This window comes from Cervus canadensis, chromosome 10 (genome assembly GCF_019320065.1).
Source record: "Cervus canadensis isolate Bull #8, Minnesota chromosome 10, ASM1932006v1, whole genome shotgun sequence".
NCBI lineage: Eukaryota > Metazoa > Chordata > Mammalia > Artiodactyla > Cervidae > Cervus > Cervus canadensis.
This window is the reverse complement of record NC_057395.1, coordinates 36,021,223-36,030,973: the sequence shown is the minus strand read 5'-3', so window position 1 is coordinate 36,030,973 and position 9,751 is coordinate 36,021,223. Positions and strand designations below refer to the sequence as shown.

At 39.4% G+C, this 9,751-nt stretch overlaps 1 non-coding gene across 1 annotated transcript; it reads right to left on the bottom strand.

The window, feature by feature from the left end:
- Positions 1-562: 562 nt before the first annotated feature.
- TRNAC-ACA lies at positions 563-634 on the bottom strand. The gene has a single exon. It is a non-coding gene; the product is annotated as a tRNA-Cys (tRNA).
- Between the last annotated feature and the right edge of the window lie 9,117 nt (positions 635-9,751).

Sequence of the window (9,751 nt, the reverse complement as noted above, 5' to 3'; positions counted from 1 at the left end):
CTGTATGTGTCTCCTAGAGAATAAACTTTTTGTACATTAGAGAGTTTTCCAAAAAGATACATCTTTTTGGTATTTAAACAACAAAAAATACTTAAGAAAAATTGAAGTGCAAAATAGAAGGCTGGGTGCACACTATGGCCGGGCGTATGGGACTGTGGTCTTGATTGCATTCACAGAACGCACAGGCTTACCCAGCAGAGAGTCACAGAAGTTTCTTTCCTTCCCTTGGCCTCTGTTCTCAGGTAGCAACATGGGAAAAGGAAAATTAATTATCTTGTTAATTATCACGTTCACATTTTGTTCTATACCACAAATGGTAGTCTCGTCACCTTTAAGTTATACTTAAAAGTGAGCTCTGAGGCTGTATAGAATGTGGGTATTTAATTAGTCTATTATTTGGGAGAGGTTCTCTTGTCTAGTCATATGGTGAAAGTGAAAAGTGAAGTCAGCCATATCCGACTCTTTGCAACCCCATGGACTGTAGTCTACCAGGCTCCTCCTTCCATGGGATTTTCCAGGCAAGAATACTGGAGTGGGTTGTCATTTCCTTCTCCAGAAGATCTTCCCAACCCAGGGATTGAACCTGGGTCTCCTGCACTGTAGGCAGATGCTTTACCATCTGAGCCACCAGGGAAGTCAAGCACATGGTAAGTACTGCCATTGACATTAGTCAGGATTAGATAATGACTGCCATTGACATTAGGATTAGGTATGGTTGCAAGATAAAACCCCTGATATAACAGGTTTAAACAAGTCTGAAGATAATCTCTTAAGGTGTAAAAATGTCTGGATGTAGGTAGTCCGGTGGGACCAGTTCACCCATGCTGGTGACAGGGATTCAGGCTTTTCACATTTTGTTGCTCAGTCATACTTAACCTACATTCCCAAAGTTATCATCCAAAATGGCAGCCAGGCTACAGGACTGCCTCCCCCCCTCCCCACCTCCCTGCCAGTTGGCAGGAAGAAAATTCAGAATATACAGCAGTTATACTCCATAAAGGTCATTTTTCCCAAGATTTTCTCAGCTAATTAAGCAACTAGACTGATAATTTCTCAATTCAATTAAAACCTACTTATAATAGATGTCAATCATTGAAATACTTTAAAATGCATTCATGGTATATGCATTCCCAACATGTCTATTATCATCATTGTTCTTGAATCTAGGGACAGTGATTCTCCATCTTGATGACATTTGAAAGCTGTGTAAACTTTAAAATGTAAAGCAGGGGGGCTTCCCCGAGTGGTCTAGTGGTAAATAATCCACCTGCCAATGCAGGAGACACAGGTTTGATATCTGATCTGGGAAGATCCTACATGCCACAGAGCAACTAAGCCTGTGGACCACAGCTATTGAGCATGTGCTCCAGAGCCTGGGAACTAAAACTATTGAACCCACTTGCCACAACTACTAAAGTCTGCATGCTAGAGCCCATGCTCATGACAAGAGAAGCTAGCACACTGCAAAGAAGAGCAACCCCCACTTGACATAACTAGAGAAAAGGCCCACCCAGCAACAAAGATCCATCACAGACAAAAATGAGTAAATAAATAAAATTATTAAAATATAAAGCAGAGATGTCCCTGGTGGTCCAGTGGTTAAGACTCTGCACTTCTACTGAAGGGGGCAAGGGTTCAATCCCTGCTGAGGGGAACTAAGATCCCTCATGCCACTAGGCCAAATGAGAATGAAAATAAATAAATAATAAAACATAAAGCATTTCTCAGGTGATGCAGCTGGTCCAGGATCCATGCTTGAAGAACAGTTGCAAAGGCAAAAGAGGGACTGACAGTTGGGGAGCTGGAGGGGAGCTTTTGGGGGGGGGATCCACATGAGTTGTAGGTTGCATCAATGGCTCACCTATACACAGGGCCCCAAGGAGTATGTGTGTTCAAGGAAGCTAGGTGTTTCAATTTGGAAATATCTAGCTAACCCCATTTAACCCCAGGATTAAACTTGGGTTAAATTTGATCCAGAGGCATGAGGCTTTATATTTGTGAAAGGATTGCACAGACCCATGGGCAGGGGTGACCAGGTGTGGCAGCCACATGGCACTGAAGTCTAGAGAGGTGCTTCCCCATTGTTTTGTGGTTTGTGTACAACCAAGGGAAGGAATAGGAACCAGGAAAGTAGACTGATGGTAGCATTTTCTGCCTCTCTAGGGTAGAAGCTAAGTCAGATTGGATTTAATTTAGAAAAATTAAAGAAATGTGGTAGTTCTTGTGAATTGGGTATCATGGGACTAAATTATGGATGTGAAAAAAGTTGAAATATGTGCAGGAAATACCCTGTTGTTGTTGTCCAGTCACTCAGTCATGTCCAACTCTTCGGGACCCCAGGGACTGCAGCACACCAGGCCTCCCTGTCCGTCACCAACTCCCAGAGTTTGCTCAAACTCATGTCCATTGTGGACAAGGCAATGGCAACCCACTCCAGTATTCTTGCCTGGAAAATCCCATGGATGGAGGAGCCTGGTAGGCTGCAGTCCATGGGGTCGCTAAGAGTTGGACACAACTGAGCGACTTCACTCTCACTTTTCATTTTCACGCATTGGAGAAGGAAACGGCAACCCACTCCAGTGTTCTTGCCTGGAGAATCCCAGGGATGGGGGAGCCTGGTGGGCTGCCATATATGGGGGTTGCACAGAGTTGGACACGACTGAAGCGACTTAGCAGCAGCAGCAGCAGCATGTCCATTGAGTCGATGATGCCATCCAACCATCTCATCCTCTGTCGTCCCCTTCTGCTCCTGTTTCAATCTTTCCCAGCATTAGGGTCTGTTCAAATGAGTCAGCTCTTCACATCAGGTGGCCAAAGTATTAGAGCTTCAGTTTCAGCATCAGTCCTTCCAATGAATATTCAGGGTTGATTTCCTTTAGGGCTGACGGGTTTGATCTCCTTGCTGTCCAAGGGACTCTCAAGAGTCTTCCCCAGCACCACAGTTGGAAAGCATCGATCCTTCGGCACTCAGCCTTATTTATTGTCCAGCTCTCACCTCTGTACATGACTATGGGGAAAACCACAGCTTTGACTATATGGACCTTTGTTGGCAAAGTAATGTCTCTGCTCTTTAATACACTGTCTAAATTTGTCATTGCTTCTCTACCAAGGAGCAAGCACCTTTCAATTTCATGGCCGCAGTCACCATCTACAGTGATTTTGGAACACCCCCCCCCCAAAAAAAAAATAAAGTCTGCCACTGTTTCCATTGTTTCCTCATCTATTTGCATGAAGTGATGGGACCAGATGCAATGATCTTCATTTTTTGAATACTGCGTTTTAAGCCAGCTTTTTCACTCTCCTCTTTCACCTTCATCAAGAGGCTCTTTAATTCCTCTTCGTTTTCTGCCATAAAGTGAAAGTGAAAGTTGCTCAGTCATGTCCAACTCTTTGCGACCCCATGGACTGTACAGTCCATGGAATTCTCCAGGCCAGAATACTGGAGTGGGCAGTGGTTCCTTTCTCTAGTGGATCTTCCCAACACGGGGATCAAACTGGGGTCTCCTGCACTGCAGGAGGATTCTTTACCATCTGAGCTACCAAGGAATCCCCTTCTGCCATAAGGGTGGTGTCATCTGCATATCTGAGATTATTGATATTTCTCCCCACAATCTTGATTCCAGCTTGTACTTCATCAGCACTTTGAATGATGTACTCTGCATGTAAGTTAAATAAGTTGGGTGACAATATACAGCCTTGATGTACTCCTTTCCAAATTTTGAACCAGTCTAGTTCCATATCTAGTTCTAATTGTTGCTTGTTGACCTGCATACAGGTTTCTCAAGAGATAGGTAAAGTGGTCTGGTATCCCCATCTCTTTAAGAATTTTCCCCAATTTGTTGTGATCCACACAGTCAAAAGCTTTAGTGTAGTCAATGAAGCAAAAGTAGAAATAACCTATAAGGGAAAAGAATCTTAACTTATATAAGTGAATTACTTTGCTGTAACAACTGAAATTAAAACAACATTGTAAATCAGTTATATTTCAACTTTTAAAAGTCCATAGGCAGCATATTAAAAAGCAGAGACATTACTTTGCCAACAAAGGTCCGTCTAGTCAAGGCTATGGTTTTTCCAGTAATCATGCATGGATGTGAGAGTTGGATTATAAAGAAAGCTAAGCGCCAAAGAATTGATGCTTTTGAACTGTGGTGTTGGAAAAGACTCTTGAGAGTCCCTTGGACTGCAAGGAGATCCAACCAGTCCATCCTAAAGGAGAACTCAATCCTGAGTGTTCATTGGAAGGACTGATATTGAAGCTGAAACTCCAATACTTTGGCCACCTGATTGAAGAGCTGACTCATTTGAAAAGACCCTGATGCTGGGAAAGATTGAAGGCAGGAGGAGAAGGGGACAACAGAGGATGAGATGGTTGGATGGCATCACCGACTCAATGGACATGAGTTTGGGTAAACTCCGGGAGTTGGTGATGGACAGGGAGGCCTGGCGTGCTGCGGTCCATGGGGTCATAAAAACTCGGACACGACTGAGCAACTGAACTGAACTGAACCGAAAAACCCTGTAGTGAATTCTGTGACACATCACTTAGCTCCCTCTTTAGAAGGCAATGGCAACCCACTCCTGTACTCTTGCCTGGGAAATCCCATGGACGGAGGAGCCTTGTAGGCTATAGTCCATGGGGTCGCAAAGAGTCGGACACAACTGAGCGACTTCATTTTCACTTTTCACTTTCATGCACTGGAGAAGGAAATGGCAACCCACTCCAGTATTCTTGCCTGGAGAATCCCAGGGACGGGAGTCTGGTGGGCTGCCGTCTGTGGGGTCGCACAGACATGACTGAAGCGACTTAGCAGCAGCAGCAGGATGGAGACACTCATCCAGCTTCCAGACATGCGAGCTTGGGATGGATCCCAGCTGTATCCCTCACCAGGAATTTCCCTTACCTGCAGGAATCAGTCTTGCTCAAGCCTAGTCTTCTCCTTGGAGACAGCTCACATCCCATGACTTCTTATTGTGAGTGAGGAGGTCTGGCCGCCTGGTAGGACTAAGACTCCATGCTTCCAATGCAGAAGGTGCAGGTTTGACCCCTGGCCAGGGAACTGAGACCCTACATATCATGGGGCATGCCAAAAAAAATTTTAAAACAAAAAGATGTGATAACCCTGAATGGGCATTTCAGCTCCCAAACTCCCCATGGGGTCAGTTGCAGCCTGGGATGAATCTGCTTGGCTCCTCAACACCCCCTCTTCCCATCCCTCCTCCACTTCACTCTCTTACAGGTGCAGTTTCCCAGCTGAATGCTGCATGCAAATCTCAGGGTTTGGGTGACTATTTCTTAGGGGAGTCTATCTCTGATCATCTTAAAGCTGATTATGTCATTCCTCTGCTTAAAATTCTTTGCCTCCAGACTATTTAGTCCCTGCAGTGGTTAAGACTCCACAATTCCACTGTAGGGGGCACAGGTTCAATCCCTGGTTGGGGAATGAAGATTCACATGCCACGTGATGCAGCCAAAAAATATATATTTTTTGAAGTATTAACTCTAATTTGGCCTACAAAGGCTTTCCTCGGCTGGCTCCAATCCATCTCTCTGTCCTCAGTTTGCTCTGTCACCACTGACTCGGCCCTTCGGACAACATGTATCTGTATCCTCAAGCTCTCTAGATTCCTTCTTTGGGTGTGATCCTCTCTCTTCCCAGGATAAATATCTCACCTTCTGCTTATCCTTCTGTTCTGCCTTGGATCAGATGTCAGCTCCTCTGAGAAGTCTTCTCATTGTTTCCCCAACACCACCATGCAACCCTTGATGAAAATTTACCATCTAGTCTTGAAACTTACTTGTTTACTTTATTTGACCCTCCTACTAAATTGTGAGTTCCTCTAGGCAAAGACTAAATTCTGGGTCTGTATGCCATCTTCAGTGGATTTTAGATTTTCAACACATTTTTGGTGAATGAATGAATAATAAATACAAGGATAACCCAGGCACTGTAAAAAGCAAAGTATTAAACACTAAAAAATTTTTTGCTATACTTGGTTCTTGGCATCTTCTATTTAGAATATAATGTATTTCTTTAGCAGAATCTATAATTTTTTAAAAATCTTTTTTTGTGTGTGTGTTCTAGACAGCTATGTGGACCAGTAAAACAAATTGAGGCAAACACTTGAAGGTGAAATGAAATCCAAACCTCAGATCTGTAGTTAGTTTTATGTTTGTAAAAAAGAATTGGGGCGGAATGGTGTAGAAATGCCAGCGATTTCAGGAGAAGGGGTGATGGCAGAGAGTGCCCATTAAAAGTTGGTTGGCTGGTAAGAGACTAGAAATTTTATTCCCATTCCCAAGAGGCTTATTTTTTATCTTTCTTTTTCACATGGTAAAGTGGTGAATTAAACTGCAAAGTTAATTCTTGTCGCTAAGAAAGGGATTGGAAATGTATTAATTAAGGATTGCTGAGCATTTAAATTTTATTCATGAAAACGAAAACTTTTACATAATTAAACAATTGTTTGTTCTCTTTTACAGCTTTATGTTATTATAATATTATAATTTAACATCAATAGTTTAGACTCTTAGGTTCCAGAGACTTGGATGACTGTTTTAAAGTAAGAGCTATGTTTATTGATATATTTGATTTTGTGAATTATGATCCTGGAGTTCCCTTGAGAGATGATGTTCTCTTTTCTTCAAAGATGAAGTCGTTTACAGGATGAGATCTTATCTTGCAGGAAACCATGAATTCACTGTAGGGAAGAAGGATTTGGATTTTGCTCTGGTAGAACATGAAGTACATTTTGAAATCTTTACTGTCTCTTTCAAGGATTTATCTTATGCATGAAAATAATCTTTAGCCTTTTTCAAAACACATGAATCTATCTTTATAGAAATTGAATAGTTGTTCTGCATGAAAACCTAAGAAAAACAAAATTATTTCTTTCTGGTAAGGTAAAAACAAGGTAAAAAAAAAAAAAGAAAAAAAGTATTGTATCTCTGACTCAAAAATTCAATATTTAAAGATTATGTCAAAATCCTTATGTTAAAACAGTAAGGCAGTCATTGAAAAAGTTGGAATTGTTGTCTTCTTTACAAGTAAATGTTGAGATTGTAGATTCTACATTGTGAAAATTGAATCTGAAAACAAGGTTCTAAACAACTAAAAACTAAAGAATATGTTTCTTTCCCCAAATTTGCCTCACCTCTTAACACTGAGTTTGGATTCCCTGCTACTTTCAGTAACTAAGCTATTCTAACTCCCAGATAACATTAAAAATACAACTGCATGGAAAGGAAATAACTTTGGAAGTTAGGGGGCTTCAAGCAAAACTAAATTGTAGTGCTTCAAATGACACCAATAATGAGAGGGGTTTTTTTCAATTAAATCCTGGGTTTTTTGTTAACAGAATAAAAGCTTTAGTTTTTTATATATGGACAGAGAAAATATGTGTATAAACCCACTCTGTCCTCTCATCACCTTGATGGACAGAGATTGTTATTAACAAGAGTGTAATACAGGCATCCAGAGAGTCTGGAATTCTGTCTCTGTTAGGATTTAGAGCCTGCCAGTGGGTAGCAGCTGTTTTAAATTTAAGAGGACAGGAGTGAGTTAGCGACATTTTGTAAGAAATAAATGAGCCCTCAGCACAACCAGTTGCTGGTAAATTCAGAAAATGATAAACATTCTTCCTTGAGCAAGAAAGCAAGATTGGAACCACACCTGCAAAGATTTATTTTCAAAACAGAGATGTTGCTGTGCAACTGAAATATTCCATTGTCACCCTTTCCCCCCGATTCTTCCTACAGGATCATCTCCTGACTTCAATCGCTCTCATAAAATCTGAGAAGTTTTGATGATAATAAAACAAAACTCAAGACTTCTCAGCTGAAAAGTATCCACTTCGATTTTAAACACTAAGTCAATTAACATTTGCCCAACATAATTTTTTTCTCTTGGTCTATGCTCTTTTTTTTTCCTGTGAAAATAGCATCAACATTTTAAAAAGAGTGAAATAACAAAAATAAAAAGACATTAAAAAACAATCCAAAACTGTACAGAAAACTGAACAGTTCTTAAACCACACAATGAAGGGGCTACTAACATCAGATTAAAAATAGATAGCATGTCTTATGTTTAATCCTGTGATTAGCATCCTGGAGCATTTCACTGTGAACAAACCACATCTTTAAGTCAATTGTGTGAAATTTTAAACTACCAACTTTCTAGTGTTTCCAAATATCATGTAATTGGTATGAATGAGAAAATTCGTATTTCTTAATAAGTCTAATTTATAGAAAAACAAATTCCTGCCCAGGTTGCCATTTTAATTTCCTGAAATAGATCCCCATGTCTGTCACTCAATACCCTATAAACTATATGCATTCCTAATTTCCTTGTCTCTAAATCATAATTCAGGAAAATCTATGAAAAGAAGAATCTATATCCAGAGGTAAAGTGAAAATTGAGATAAAAATATAGGATAGTAATGGAAAATATACACAACATAATCAGACTGTCGTTCAATGCCATAATTTGCTTCTAAAATTAGACAATCATCAAAATACCTCTTCATATTTGTAGTTTTCAAAACTATAGGATTTTGCCACCGTTAGGACAATGATACACACACACAGAGAAACCACACAGGCCAAGATAAATCAAACTCAAAATGAATTTTAGGTCATTTTAATAAAGTTAGTCTTTATTAAAAAGACTATATAATAAATTAGAGTATTTTTTGAGATAAATCCAGTCCAAGCTTTACAAAACTACTGTTTCAGTAAAAAAGATATATATATCCCTTATATATATATATAAACATATATACATATATATTTATATATTATATATATACATATATGACATATATATATGTTATTCCTTCTCATGAAAGTTTGAGTTATAAATTTTAGGGTATCAGAGATGGTGAAAAAATAAATGATAGTAAAATAATTTCTATTACTATGGTTTATATTACTGCTTCCAAATATGACAAGAGGAGGTGAGAAAAAGATCCATTGTGATCATGATCATAACCGCCCAATCATTACCCCCCAAATCACATAAAATAAGAAGCTAGAAGTAAAACAATAGCAAAAACAAAGAAGGAAAAAATCCTCAGGGTACCAGTTTAGCTCTGTGCTCCCCTCATTGTGAGAGGTTGCTTTTCATAATGCTTTGGAATTGCAAAAGAAAGTTTGTCCTACAATGTTTTTTTCTATATAATAAGTGGGTCTGTATGTGGTTTCTCCCTTATATTGCACAATCCTTGGTGGTAGAAGATATGTTTTTTTTTTTTTTTTTTTTAGAAGATATATTTTAACTTACCTGTCTGCAAGTATTCTTCTGTGAGCACAGAAGTTCCTTAAAATACAACTGAAAAAACATACACATAAATAATAACACATCTTGTTCTTAAATTTAATCTCAATGATGTAGCAATAGCTGCTTTAGGGAAGGATTCGAGCAAAGCTGAACCATAGAAAGCAGTTGCCAAATCCTTTAGCTGGTGCCTTGAAGGGGCCACATGATAACCTTTGATGTCTAGTTCAAATGTTAAATCTGTGGGAGCAATGGCTTAGAAACCCTGAAGCTCTAAACCATGGAAATCCAATTTTGACTTAAATAAAAAGCATTTTGTTGAAAATGGTTTCATACATTAAGAACCCTTGATGCATATCTTCTACTAATTTGTCTTTAATCTTCTGGAAAAAGAAATAATTTTGATATAATCTACATCCCCAAACATAAATGCAGGAACCCAAAAGTATACAAAAGTAATTATTGCTATTAACTAA